The following is a 14,600-nucleotide window of genomic DNA, read 5'->3' on the forward strand; positions in this document are numbered from 1 at the left end:
AAGGTGGACTAGTATTCTATTGTATGTAATATCCATTTTTTTCATTTCTATGTATCCATTCATGGATACATAGATTCATGTTTTAGGTGCAGTGAATAACAATGATGTGAATGTGGGCATACAGATGCGTGTCTTTATTGAAGAACAAAAGACATATTCACTTGATTTTATGTGTGTTTTGCCTGTGTGTGTTTATGTGTATTGCCGTTGTGCCAGTGCCTATGGAGAACAGAAAAGGACATTAGATTAGTTGGAACTGGAATGGGTTGTGAACTACCCCGTGGTTGCTGGGAATAGAACTCAGGTTCTCTGCAAGAACAAGATGTTCTCTTAACCACCAAGCCTTCTCTCCAGATCATATTTTATTTCCATTTAAATCAGAGTCTAACTGTGTTGTGCAGTGCTGGCTGGTCTTGAACTTAGGCTGCCTGCCTCTGCTTGCCAAAGGCTAGGAGTAGAGGTTCTGCTTTCTATTTAATTAATTTTATTATTTATTTATTTGTTTAGGCATTTATTTCATTTACATTTCCAATGCTATCCCAAAAGTCCCACACACACTCCCCCACCCACCCACTCCCACTTCTTGGCCCCGGTGTTCCCCTGTACTGAGGCATATAAAGTTGGCACGACCAATGGGCCTCTCTTATTATTTATTTTCTTTATGTGTCTGTGTAAGTTTATGTGCATTACATACATGTCTGTGTGGGAATGTGCATTCGTGAGTACAGAAGAGGGCACTGGATCCTTCTGTGGTGGAGTTTCAGGGTGTGAGCTAAAAGATGTTTATGCTGTGAACAGGTTCTCTACAAGAGTGATCTGCACTCTTTAGCACCAAGGACTCTCTCTTCTCCCTGTTTTTTGGGTCTTTGAAATGGTTGGCTACTTGATCACAGGCTTGCCTGGAATTCACAGCTATCCTCCTGTCTCAGCCTATGCGCTGGGATTACAGCTGTGAGCCTCCATGCCCAGCTCATTGTGGTTTATACCCAGAAGTAGGATGCACTTGGTATTACACTTCCACCTGGTAACTTCACAGGGTTTTAACTTAAATTTCCTTTCTTTTTTCTGAGACAAGGTTTCGCTATGTATTCCTAGCTGCCCTGGAACTTGCTCTGTAGGCCAGGCTGGCCTGGAAGTCACAGAGATCTGCTGCCTCTGCTCCTGAGTGCTGGGATTAAAAGCATGTGTTTGCTTAGCCCTGCTTTACTTAAATTTTTAAAAAAAGATTTATTTATTTTATATATATGAATACACCATTGCTCTCCTCAGACACACCAGAAGAGGGCATCAGATCCCATTCCAGATGGTTGTGAGCCACCATGTGGTTGCTGAAAATTGAACTCAGGACCTCTGGAAGAGCAGTCTTAACTGCTGAGCCATCTCTCCAGTCCCATTTTTTTTTTAAAGATTTATTTATTTATATGTAAGTACACTGTAGCTGTCTTCAGACACTCCAGAAGAGAGAGTCAGATCTCTTTACGGATGGTTGTGAGCTACCATGTGGTTGCTGGGATTTGAACTCCGGACCTTCGGAAGAGCAGTCAGGTGCTCTTACCCACTGAGCCATCTCACCAGCCCCCCAGTCCCATTTTTTAGAGGTTTGTTTATAAGTATTTTTCCTGAATGTTATGTATATGGTTGGTGCCCTTGGAGACCAGAAGAGGGCATCAGATCCCCTAGAACTGGAGTTACAGATGGTTGTGAGCTACCGTGTGGGGCTGGGAACCAAACTGGACCCTCTGCAAGAGCAACTAGTGCTCAGAAGCACTGAGCGCTGTCTGCAGCCCCTGCAGTGTCTCCACTTTTTTTTTTTTTTTTTTGGTTTTTCGAGACAGGGTTTTTTTTGTGTAGCCCTGGCTGTCCTGGCACTCACTTTGTAGACCAGGCTGGCCTCGAACTCAGAAATCCGCCTGCCTCTGCCTCCCGAGTGCTGGGATTAAAGGCGTGCGCCACCACGCCCGGCTCCACTTTTTAAGGAACTGCTGTGCCATTTACATCCAAACCAATAGCTCCCGAGGGCTCCAGTTTCTCCCATCCTCACAAACACTTGTTTTCTCTATTTCTCCTTACTTTTTAGATTGTAAGGATTGAGACTTGACAGGTCTACTGCTTCAACAAGTTTTCCTCTCACTTGGACAAATATTCACACCTGAGGGGCTCAAGGCATTACAATGGGACAGAATGAATGCTCTGTTAGGCCCTTCCATGGCTTTCCACGATCAAACTCAAGCCCTCACTCTGGCCCACAATGTCCTGGGTGCCAGTGGTCCAGCACACAACGTCCTGGGTGCCAGTGGTCCAGCACACATCCTTTTTTTTTTTTTTGGTTTTGGTTTTGGTTTTTCAGGGTTTCTCCGAAACAGGTGAAACAGGGTTTCTCTGTATAACTCTGGCCATCCTGGAACTCATTCTGTAGACCAGGCTGGCCTCGAACTCAGAAGAAATCTGCCTGCCTCTGCTTCCTGTGTGCTAGGATTAAAGGCACACGCCACCATTGCGCGGCTTGGAATGTGCCTTCCTTTTGGGTCATTCTGTGAGTAGAGGAAAGTTCTCCCTCAGCCATGTCTTTGTAAGTGACTCTTCCTTCCCCAGTGACAATGCTGTCCACCCATAGAAACAGCTACAGCTTGCAGGACAAGCAAAGATATGAGGGAGTTTGAGAGGCTGAGTGCTATTGAAGTGGATTCCAGGTGTCTCAGACACTGCCATCCAGCCTGTCCCTTCTACAGTCTATCCCTTGAGCCAATAACGCCCCACCCCACCCCAGCACTTTGCTCTGCCACACTTCGAAATTTGGTGTTCTTTTAATTTTGTTTAATTTTGTTTGTATGAGTATTTTGCTGGTATGTATATCTGTGCACCATATATATGCCTAGTGCCTTTGGAAGACAGAGAGGACATCAGATTGTCCAGAACTGGACCTACAGGTAGGTGTCTGTGAGCCACTCTGTAGGTATCAGGAACCAAATCCAGATTCCCTGGCTGAGCAGCCAGGGCTCTTAGCTGACGAGCAACCTCCCCTCGCAACACTAGCTTTAGTTGGAATGCTAGCACAACCAAGAGCAGAAACAATTGGATCTTTGGAGGCGTTACTTGTTATAAGTACACCGTCAATGGCAGTGCCTAGGAGCACCACTGTAGGATATATGCATCATAGAGTTCTCAGGGCAGGAGTTGGTCTGCTCCAGCCTCAAGGCTGTAGAGTTGTGTTTTCCCTCTCTCCTGGTAGCCACAGGCTGCTGCTGGGCTCAGGAGCTAAGAAACAGCTTGAACCTTGTCCCCTGTTGTGGTGAGACAGTGGAGGGGTTTTGAAAGCCAAGCTATGGGAGAGTAAGAGGCAGGGGGTGGTTAGGCAAGGCAGGTTCCTGAGAACATTCCCTGAGAGGAGAGGCCAAGTGGGGTGGCTGGTGGTTAGGAGTCTAGTGTGAGGAACTCATCCTAACTGAGGAGTGACGCCCCATATGTGCTCCTGTGGGAGAACTAAAAATGCTCTGGGTCCAACTGCTGTCACAGCAGTCTTGTGAGGAACATGTCTTCAGTGTAATGAGTGATGACGAATTCTACAGCCTAATGTGAATGGCTAGGCACGGCTCTCTCCTACTATTGGTTGGCTGAATGACAAGGTGAGTTACCCAACCTCTCTGTGCCTTGAGTTTCTCATCTGTACGTTGGTTTAATTCAATGATTAGCTGAGTTAAAATATAGAATGCTGGAATAGTGTTGTTAGTCAGGTTCCCATATATTCTATATTTATTTAGGGGATTTATTAGAGTGGCTTACAGACTCTGATCCAGCTAGTCCAACAATGGTTATCTACCAATGGAAATTCCAAGAATTCAATAGTTGTTCAGTCCATGAGTCTGGATATCTCAGCTCATCTTTGGTATTCTCTGGAATCCTGAAGAAGTAGGCTCTAATGTCAGTTAAAGAATGAACTTGCCGGGCATGGTGGCGCACGCCTTTAATCCCAGCACTCGGGAGGCAGAGGCAGGCGGATTTCTGAGTTCGAGGCCAGCCTGGTCTACAAAGTGAGTTCCAGGACAGCCAGGGCTACAGAGAAACCCTGTCTCGAAAAACAAAACAAAACAAAAAACAAACAAACAAAACAAAACAAAAGGATGAACTTGCTGTTGAGAGTGAGGGTAAGCAGACAAAACCCAAAAGCTTCCTTCTTTTATGTCCTTTATGTAGGCTGCCACCAGAAAGTGTGGCTCAGATTAAAGGTGGGTCTTCCCACCTCGAACAATGTAAGAAAAAATCCCTCACAGGTGTATCCAGCTGCTTGGGTTTTAGTTAATTCCTGATGTAGTCAAGTTGACAACCAATAATTGTCATCACAAATAGTGTCTGGTATGTAGCAAACATTAATTAAATTAGCTTCTACCACACCACAACCAGGGTCCTGAAGAATTACCCAGCTTGACCTCTGCTGGTGAAGAGATTGAGGCTAGGGGAGGAGTTTAAAAGAAGATGATGGGACTGTGGCAGGGTGAGAGAATCCAGAGAGAACAGGCTGCAAGGAGGAGCCTTGCAGAGTGGGCACTGTGACCCCCCCACCCTGTGAACCCCACCCTGTATTCTCTGCTCTACACTAATGTATCCACTTAGAGTCAGGAGAAAAACTGGTGTCCAAGAGGCCTCTGCCCAGCCTTGGCTGCGCCATTGTTTGTTTGTTTGTATGTTGAGGCTGGGTTTCTTTGTGTAGCCTTGGCTTACCTGGAACTAGTTCTGTATTCCAGGCTGGTCTCAAACTCACAGAGATCCATCTGCCTCTGCTCCCGAGTGCTGGGATTAAAGGCGTGCACCACCACTGCCAGACTGGCTGCCCTATTTTTTGCACAGAAACTGATCTTCACCCTCAATTCTCTAAGGCAAGATCTCCTGGGGTCTGAGTGTTACCTCCACAGACATCCTTCCCACTACTGCAATGCATCTTCTCTCCTTTGAGGCAATGGTCTCAGTATCTTCACTATCTAGTTATAATTAGAAGTCAGATATCTCTGCCTAGTCTGTGGCCATACCACCATGCCTGATCTCAGAAGCTAAGCATGCTCAGGCCTGGTTAGAACTTGGGTGGGTAACATTCCAGTTGTGGTTTGAATGAGAACCTCCTACCCTCAGTAGAGTCATAGATTCAAATACTTGGTTACCAGGGAGTGTCACTATTTGAAAGGATTAGGAGGTATGGCCTTGTTGGAGGAAGTGTGTCACTGGGGGTGGGTTTTGAAATTTCTTTTTCTTTTTTTTTTTTGGTTTTTTGAGACAGGGTTTCTCTGTATAGCCCTGGCTGTCCTGGAACTCACTTTGTAGACCAGGCTGGCCTGGAACTCAGAAATCCACCTGCCTCTGCCTCCCGAGTGCTGGGATTAAAGGCGTGGACCACCACGCCCAGCTTCTTTTTTTTTTTTTTTAAATTAGATATTTTCTTCATTTACATTTCAAATGCTATCTGAAAGTCCCCTATACCCTCCCCTTGCCTGCTCCCCAACCCACCCACTCCTGCTTCCTAGCCCTGGCGTTCCCCTGTACTGGGACATTTAATCTTTGCAAGACCAAGGGCCTCACCTCCCAATGATGGCCGACTAGGCCATCCTCTGCTACATATGCAGCTAGAGACACAGTTCTGTGGGATACTGGTTAGTTCATATTGTTGATCCTCCTATAGGGTTGCAGACCCTTTCAGCTCCTTGGGTACTTTCTTTAGCACCTCCATTGGGGGCCCCCGTGTTCCATCCAATAGATGACTGTGAGCATCCACTTCTGTATTTGCCTGGCATTGGCATAGCAGGTTTTGAGGTTTCAAAAGCCCATTCCAAGCCCAGAATCTCTCTCTTTCTCCTGCCTGTGGATCTGGTTGTAGAACCGTCAGCTACTTCTCCAGCAACATTTCTGCTTGGGTGTCACCATGGTCTTCACTGGGTTAATATTGGATTAAACCTCTTGTAAGTAAGTCCCAATTAAATGGCTTCTTTTATAAGAGTTGCTGTGGTCATGGTGTCTCTTCACAGCAATAGAACACTGACTAAGACACCAGTCTAGACTATAACAGATAAGCTCTATAGCTTCTTAGAGAGGGGTTGTAGAAAAAAAAAAAACAAAACAAAGGTTTTTATTCTATTGTGTTCCTCCTCCTCCTCCTCCTCTCTTCCTCTTCCTTCTGTCTCATTGTGTAGTCCTGGCTGTCCTGGAACTTGTTCTGTAGACCAGGCTGGCCTCATACACAGATTCTTCTGTTTCTGCTTCCAAGTGTCAGGGTTTAAGGTGTGAGCCATCACAAAGGCTTTCCTTTTCTTTCCTTTCCTTTCTTTTTTCTTTTCTTTTTTTTTTTTGGGGGGGGGTTGGTTTTTCGAGACAGGGTTTCTCTGTGTAGCCCTGGCTGTCCTGGAACTCACTTTGTAGACCAGGCTGGCCTTGAACGCAGAAATCTGCCTGCCTCTGCCTCCCGAGTGCTGGCATTAAAGGCGTGTGCCACCACCACCTGGCACCAGACAGAAACTTTAGGGCAAAATAATTTAATTTATGGATTCAGAAATTTCAGTCCATAGACCCCTACTGCAGTGAGTCTGGGCCTGTGTTGCGGCAGAACATCAAGGCTGTAGCGAGTGTGTAGAAGAGACAGTTGTTTACCTTAAGTAAGGACAGGACTGAGAACCAGGTGAAGCCTTCAGTGCCATGCCCCAGTGACCTACTTCCTCTGACTAGACACACTTCCTCAAGTTTCCAGGATCTGCCAGCATACCACAGGTGATGAACTTACCTGGGCTGTGTTTCAAAGAAAGAGGACTATCTAGGGGCTTCCATAGCAGACAGTTATAAGGCGGCCGTCTTAGCACAACTCTTCCTCTTGGAAATTGGGAAGAGTCCCCTCTACCCACAGTCCAGGGCACCACTGTGCTTATATAAGTTTGTTCTCAGTTAGAACTGGTCAAAGTGTGGGTCTTGACAAAGGTAGATCAAGAAAGTTCTTTCTTGCCATTTGTTGTTACATGAATTTAGAAAACAAGAAAAAATATTATTATTTATTTATTTTGAGATGGGGTCTCATTATATAACTCTGGCAGGCTCGGAACTCATATATAGTCCAGCCTGACCTCAAACAGCAGAGATCAACTGCCCCTGCCTCTTGACTACTAGTATTAAAGGCATCTAAATGACACTATGCTCAGCTACATAACTTTGTGTGTGTATATGTATGTGTGTGTGCATGTGTGCATATGAATGTGCATATGTTTGTACACATGTATGTGTGTGCATGTATGTATATGTGTGTACGTATACTTGTGTGTATACATGAGTATGTATGTGTGTATATGTATATGTGTGTATGTATACTTGTGTGTATACATATATATGTGTACACATATATATGTGTGTGTATGTGTGTGTGTGTGTGTGTGTGCAGTTCAGGAGACACTCTTCTACAATACAAGTCCTGTGGATCAAATGCAGGTCATCAGGCCTGGTGATTGCAAGCACCCTTACTCACTAAAGCTGTCTTACGGCCCTTCCTGAGACATCTTTACTTTTCAAATTAGCTGTCTACCCATTTATTGGATTTTATTACCTTACACGCTCTTATCTATATTTAATCTAGTTCAAGTTGGATTTCTGTCACTTCCAAACCAACGAATTCAAATAAAGAGTTGCTGTGGCGGTTAGGGATGCAAATGCAGAACCTAAACCATGGAACTGGATCTGTTGGTGGTGTGGATGGGATGCACTGAGGCCCTTCTATCAGAGCTAGGAAGTGAGCCATCCCTGTCAGGAAAGAAGCAGCTAGGACAATGCTGCACGCTGTAGTTTGGACTTGGCCCCAGCTTTCCTCTCTTCTCTAGGGCAACTCTGAGGATTAAAGTGGAAAATGGTAAAATATTAGAGTGCACTTTGTAGAAACCTCAGAAGAGTTCTTGAAGAGAAGGACAAAGAAAAGTGGCATTGTGAGGTCGAGGGAAGCAGAGAGTTCATGCACGGTGGTCTGAATAAGGACGGCCCCCATAGGCTCATATATTTGAATACTTAGTCACCAGGAGTGAATTGTTTGAAAGGATTAGAAGGATTATGAGGTGTGGCTTGTTGGAGGAAGTGTGTCACTGGGGAAGGGCTTTGAGGTTTCAGATGTCCATGCCAGGTCCAGAGTCTCTCTCTCTGCCTACAGATCAGGATGGAAAACTCTCAGCTACTTCTCCAGCACCATGCCTATCTTCATGCCACCATGCTCCCTGCTATGATGGTAATAGACTAACATCTGAACTGTAAGCTAGTCCCAGTTAGATGCCTTTTATAAGAGTTTCCATGGCCGTGATGTGTCTTCACAGCAATAGAACAGTGACTACAACATGCACTTGAGGCCATCCTGGGGTGTGTAGCAAGACAGAGTGGGGAGGGAAAGAGAGAGAGGGGAGGCCCAGGGAACAGGATCATTTGTGGTTCTGGGAAGGAACCCTCTCCTGGGCTGAAATCTGAGGTTGCTCCAGGAGAATGACAAGAGAGTCACATGAGTCACAGAGTCACATAGTTTATAGATTAGCCAGAGTCAAAGTCCTTGCCCCACGCTAGAGTGAAGTGTGGGTTAGGAACTGGAGACGTCTGAGACAATCTGGAGGGATGAGGGAAGGTGACCCTCTCTCTCAGCACGTTGGAGCTTTGGCCTGATGGAAAGGAAGAGTTGACGTTTCTTATTTCTCTTTTAAAAAAGAATTACTTATTTAGTATGTATCTGACTGCATTTATGTGCACCATGTGTTTGTAAGAGCCAAAAGAGGCCAGAAGAGGGCATTTGTCCCCTGGAGCGCTAGCAATAGGCAGTTATAAGTTGCCTTATGGGTGCTGTGAACTGAACCCTGGGCCTTTGCAAGTACTCTTAAAAGCTGAGCCACCTTTCTAGCCCCAACAGTTATTACTCTTTGCTGGCATCTGAGTTAGGGAAAATTCTTGTCTCAGAAACCAGGTATTCGCTTTCTGGACTTCCCTCAGAAGTGGAGCTGACAGCGGATCTTGTATCAGCCATCTGTGCAAGTGAGCACAGAGTAAGCCCAGGAGCCTGTGGCTGAGGGAGTCAGAACTTTCTCGGCATGACGGCATACACTTCTCAAAGATTTATTTTATTATTTTATGTGTATGAATGTTTTGCCTGCATGTAAGTATGTGTACCACATGAGTGTTGGGTACCCAAGGACGTCAACAAAGGGCATCGGATCCTCTGGAACTGGAGTTATGGATCGCTGTGCATTGTCATGTGGGATCTGGGACTTGAATCCAGAATTTAGAAAATAAGATAAAATATTATTATTTATTTATTTTGAGATGGGGTCTCATTATATAACTCTGGCAGGCTCGGAACTCATATATAGTCCAGCCTGACCTCAAACAGCAGAGATCAACTGCCCCTGCCTCCTGACTACTATTAAAGGCATCTAAATGACACTATGCTCAGCTACATAACTTTGTGTGTGTATATGTATGTGTGTGTACATGTGTGCATATGTATGTGCATATGTTTGTACACGTTTATGTGTGTGCATGTATGTATATGTGTGTATGTATACTTGTGTGTGTACATGTGTGTGTATGTGTGTGCATGTATGTATATGTGTGTATGTATACTTGTTTGTGTACATGTGTATGTGTGTGCATGTATGTATATGTGTGTATGTATACTTGTTTGTGTACATGTGTATGTGTGTGCATGTATGTATATGTATGTATGCATGTATGTATGTATGTATGTATACTTGTGTGTGTACATGTGTGTGTATGTGTGTGCCTGTATGTATATGTGTGTATGTATACTTATGTGTGTACATGTGTGTGTATGTATGTGTGTGTATGTATACTTGCGTGTGTACATGTGTATGTACAAGTGCAACAAGAGCTCTGAAACACTGAGCCACCTCTCTGGCCTGTGACACATGCTCTTAATCCTAGCAGTAACAGGCAGATCTCTTTGAGTTCAAGGCCAGTCGGATCTACATAGCAAATTCAGGTCAGGCAGGGCTATCTAGTGATATCCTCAAACAAACAAAGTTAGACTGACTGCATGGACACAGGCACATTAACTGGATAGCCAGACTCTGTGCGTCCATTCTATTAACAACTGCAGGTGGCAGGCACTCTGCCAACTCCCTGCTCTCTGATCTTTCCTCTGTTTATTTTTTTCATATTTGAATTGCTTCAGTAAAAGTATTGTAGCTTCATCTTCCCAGGGCTCGGAGACTGCCTTGGAAGCAAAGGAAGAAAGACTAAGATTGGGGTGGACCAGAGCCAAGCTTGCTTTCTGGCATGACAGGGCATGGACACTCATGTACTCACAGCAGCCATGGTTGCCTGAACAAGATCTGCACAAGATCAAGCCAGTAAACATGGTAGCATGGAACAAGACAGGACACATAAGTCCCCAGTCCTAACTGAGGAGCACTTGATGGCTTCTGAGGGAGGGTATGGCTGCTGGCCGGCCAACCACACTCCAATGGATAACCCTACATGTGGACAGCATAAAGTGGAGTCTGTGAATTATTAACTAAAATGAAAAAGAGAAGATGAAATGGGAGGGTGGGTCTGGGAGGAGCTAAGGGTAAATGTGATCAAAATACATTGCATTAAATTCTCCAAGAATTATTAAAAATATTTTATTAAAAAAAGATTGCAGCTTGATACAGTTAGTCTGTCAAATCATTGACAAACTTCATCAAACACACCAAATTCCAGCATCATAGCATCTTCTCTTCTCCTCACCTCTTTCCCTCTCCCTTTCTCCCTTCCCTCCTTCCCTCCCTTCCTATCATTCTTTCCACTCTGGACTGATATACACAGAGGTGGGCTTTAGAACTCTCCTAGGTCCTTCTCATTCCAATCAAATTGATAAGCAAGATTAATCATCACGGGCTGGTGAGATGGCTCAGTGGGTAAGAGCACCCGACTGCTCTTCCAAAGGTCCAGAGTTCAAATCCCAGCAACCACATGGTGGCTCACAACCATCCGCAACGAGATCTGGTGCCCTCTTCTGGAATGTCTGAAGACAGCTACAGTGTACTTACATATAATAATAAATAAATAAATCTTAAAAAAAAAAGATTAATCATCACAACATCTCACTGTGATTTGCTGTTCTTGATTGAGCCAGGGTCTCATGTATTCCAGGCTGGCCTTGAACTCACTGTGTAGTCAAGGACACTGCTGAACTTCTTTTTAAATACAATTTTTTTCCTTTGGGTTTTTTGAGACAGGGTTTCTTGTTTAGCCCTGGCTGTCCTGGAACTCACTCTGTAGACCAGGCTGGCCTCAAACTCAGAGATCTGGGGCTGGTGAGATGGCTCAGTGGGTAAGAGCACCCGACTGCTCTTCCGAAGGTCCGGAGTTCAAATCCCAGCAACCACATGGTGGCTCACAACCATCCTTAATGAGATCTGACTCCCTCTTCTGGAGTGTCTGAAGACAGCTATAGTGTACTTACATATAATAAATAAATAAATAAATAAATCTAAAAAAAAAAAACAAAACTCAGAGATCTACCTGCCTCTGCCTCCCAAGTGCTAGGATTAAAGACGTGTGCCACCACTGCCCGGCTTAAATACATTTTTTTAAAAAAAGAGACTTATTTATGTATTTTATGCATATGGGTGTTTTGTCTGCACGTATACACACCAGAAGGCGGCACTGGATCCCATGGAACTACAGTTATTGACAGTTACAGGTGCTGGGAATTGAACTCAGGACCTTTGGAAGAGTAGCCAGTGTTCTTTACTGAACCTTCATCTCTCCAGTTTTCAGCCTCTAGACCTGGAACTTCGGATCCACCTGCTTCCACCTTCCAAATGCTGGACTTACAAGCATGGAACCCTGTATCTGTTTTCTCATTGTGGTTTCAAATTGCATTTCCCTTAGGCTAAACCTTAAGTGTATTTCCTGTGATGATGGACCACTTATCTTCTTTGAATAAAGTGTATTCAGAACCTTTGTTCATTTTAAAAGTCAGGTTGTCCTTTTATTGTTGAGTTGTAATTTTTTTCAAGAAATATACTTTTTTAGATATTTCTTTCAGTCTGTGGGTTGATGATAACTTTTTTCTGAGACAGAGTCTCACTATGTAGCTCTGGCTGTCCTGGAATTCACTATGTAGACCAGGGTGGCCTCGAACACACAGAGATCCCTCTGCCCCTGCCATTTGAGTACTGGGATTAGAGTTAAGTGCCACTATGCCTGGCTCACTTTCTTAATAATGCTATCTTTTGTTCAATATTTTGAGTATGGTCTTATGCTGCCCAGACAAGGCAGGCATTCTGCCAACTGAACTATACTCCTGTCCTGGAGAGAGTTCTTTACAAATAGTTATTTGTGTGTGTGTGTGTGTGTACACGCACATGTGCAGATATATAACACGTGTGTTCAGGAATTTAAAGAATCCAGAAGAGGGCATCAGATCCCCTGGAACTGTTGTTACAGGTGGTGCTAGGAATTAAACTCAAGAGTAGCCACCACTTATTTATTTGATGTCTGTGTGTACACTGTAGCTGTGTTCAGACACACCAGAAGAGGGCATCAGATCCCATTACAGATGGTTGTGAGCCACCATGTGGTTGCTGGGAATTGAACTCAGGACCTCTGGAAGAGCAGTCAGTGCTCTTAACCTCTGAGCCATCTCTCCAGCCCCCAGCCACCACTCTTAGTTGGTGAATATTCTCTCTGGCCCAAGTTTTTAAATTTTGATGAAGTCCAATTTCTTTCCTTTAAAAAAAAATTGTGTGTGTGTGTTTGTGTTTTCTTGTAGCACAGGCTGCTATTTGGCCTCACTGTGTTGTAGAGTATCAGTTCTCAACCTGTGGGTCAAACTCCTTTGGGGGGTTAAATAATCCTTTCACAGGGCTCACACATCAGATATTCTGCATATCTGATATTTATTAACAGTTGCAAAAATATAGTTATGAAGTAGTAACAAAATACCTTCATGGTTGGGGGTCACCACAACATGAGGGAGTGCATTAAAGGGTTGCAGTGTTAGGAAAGCTGAAAACCACTGCTTAGAGGATGACCTTGAACTCCTCATCTTCCTCCCTCCACCTTATTACTGTGATGAGAGGAAAGCAGCATTATGCCTACTTCTATCAAACCCAGGCTTTGCGCATCCAGGGCGATTGCCCTGACTGAGCTACACCCACAGCCATTCCTCCTCCTCCTCTAACTCCTCCTCATCCTCTTCTTCTTTCATTTTTTCCCCCCAAAGCTTGAGACAATTTTATGAGCATTTAAAAGATAAACCTCAAGGGGGGGAGGGTATAGGGGGCTTTGGGGATAGCATTTGAAATGTATATGAAGAAAATATCTAATAAAAAAATTAAATAGAAAAAAGAAAAAGATAAACCTCAGGGTAGGCAAATTGTAAATCTCAGCATCTGCCTGTAGGAGGAGAATGGGGAAGAGAAGGAATAAAAGCTATAGCATCTGAGTTAAGCTGGCACGGAGTCAGCCACAGGTGACTGGGCAGCCTGTGGGAGTGAGGGGGCTCTAGGAAAGGAGCAAGGTGGTCCAAAGCTCCAGAAATGCATGCTTGGGCTCTGGCCAGGATCAGAGAGAGGGAGGGAGAGAAGAAGAAGAAGAAGAAGAAGAAGAAGAAGAAGAAGAAGAAGAAGAAGAAGAAGAAGAAGAAGAAGAAGAAGAAGAAGAAGAAGAAGAAGAAGAAGAAGAAAGAAGAAGAAGAAGAGGAGGAGGAGGAGGAGGAGGAGGAGGAGGTGGAGGAGGAGGGAAGAGAAGAGAAGAGAAGAGAAAAGAAAAGAAAAGAAGAGGAGACTCAGCAGAATTTGTGTTGGTGTGGGGAGATCCACCTCCATGCTTCAGATTTGATATCCATGTCTAAGGCCATGAAAATTACATCTTTCAAAAATTATGGCTTATATACATATACGTACAAACACAGTCACCATTTAGACCACTCTAAAGTGTATTCCACTGGCCATTGGTGGTGGCATAAACTTTTAACCCTAGCACCTGGGCAGCAGAGGTAGGAAGCTCTCTCTGGGTTAAAGGTCAGTTAGGGTTTCTATTCCTATGAAAAGATCCACGACCGTGATAACTCTTATAATGGAAAACATTTAATTGCAGCTGGCTTATAATTTCAGAGATTTAGTCCATCACAGTCATGGTGGGAAGCATGGCAGTGTCCAGGTACACATAGTGATGGAGAGGTAGCTGAGAGGTCTACATCTGGATGGGCAGGCAGCAGGAAGAGACTAAAACACTAGGTCTGGCTTGAGCATCTGAGACCTCAAAGCCCAGCCTCCAGTGACACACTTCCTCCAACAAGGCCAAACCTCCTAAAAGTGCCCCTCCTCATGGATTTAAGGGACTGTTTTGTTCAAACCACAAAAATTACTTAGTATCATTTCATGCATTCACCATGTGGCAGGACATTATTTCTATCTAGTTCCGGAAGATCTTACATCCTTTAAACCATTGCTTCTGATTTTTCCTGTTTGCTGGTACCTGACAATCACTAACCTACCCTCTGTCTCTATTCTGGGTGTTTTATGCAAATGGAATCATGGAATATGCCTTCTTTTTTGTCTGCATTCTTTCACTCAGCATGAGACTTTCAAGATTTAGCTCATGTT

Source organism: Mus caroli, unplaced genomic scaffold (genome assembly GCF_978045245.1).
Source record: "Mus caroli unplaced genomic scaffold, Mus_caroli_1 scaffold_8, whole genome shotgun sequence".
NCBI lineage: Eukaryota > Metazoa > Chordata > Mammalia > Rodentia > Muridae > Mus > Mus caroli.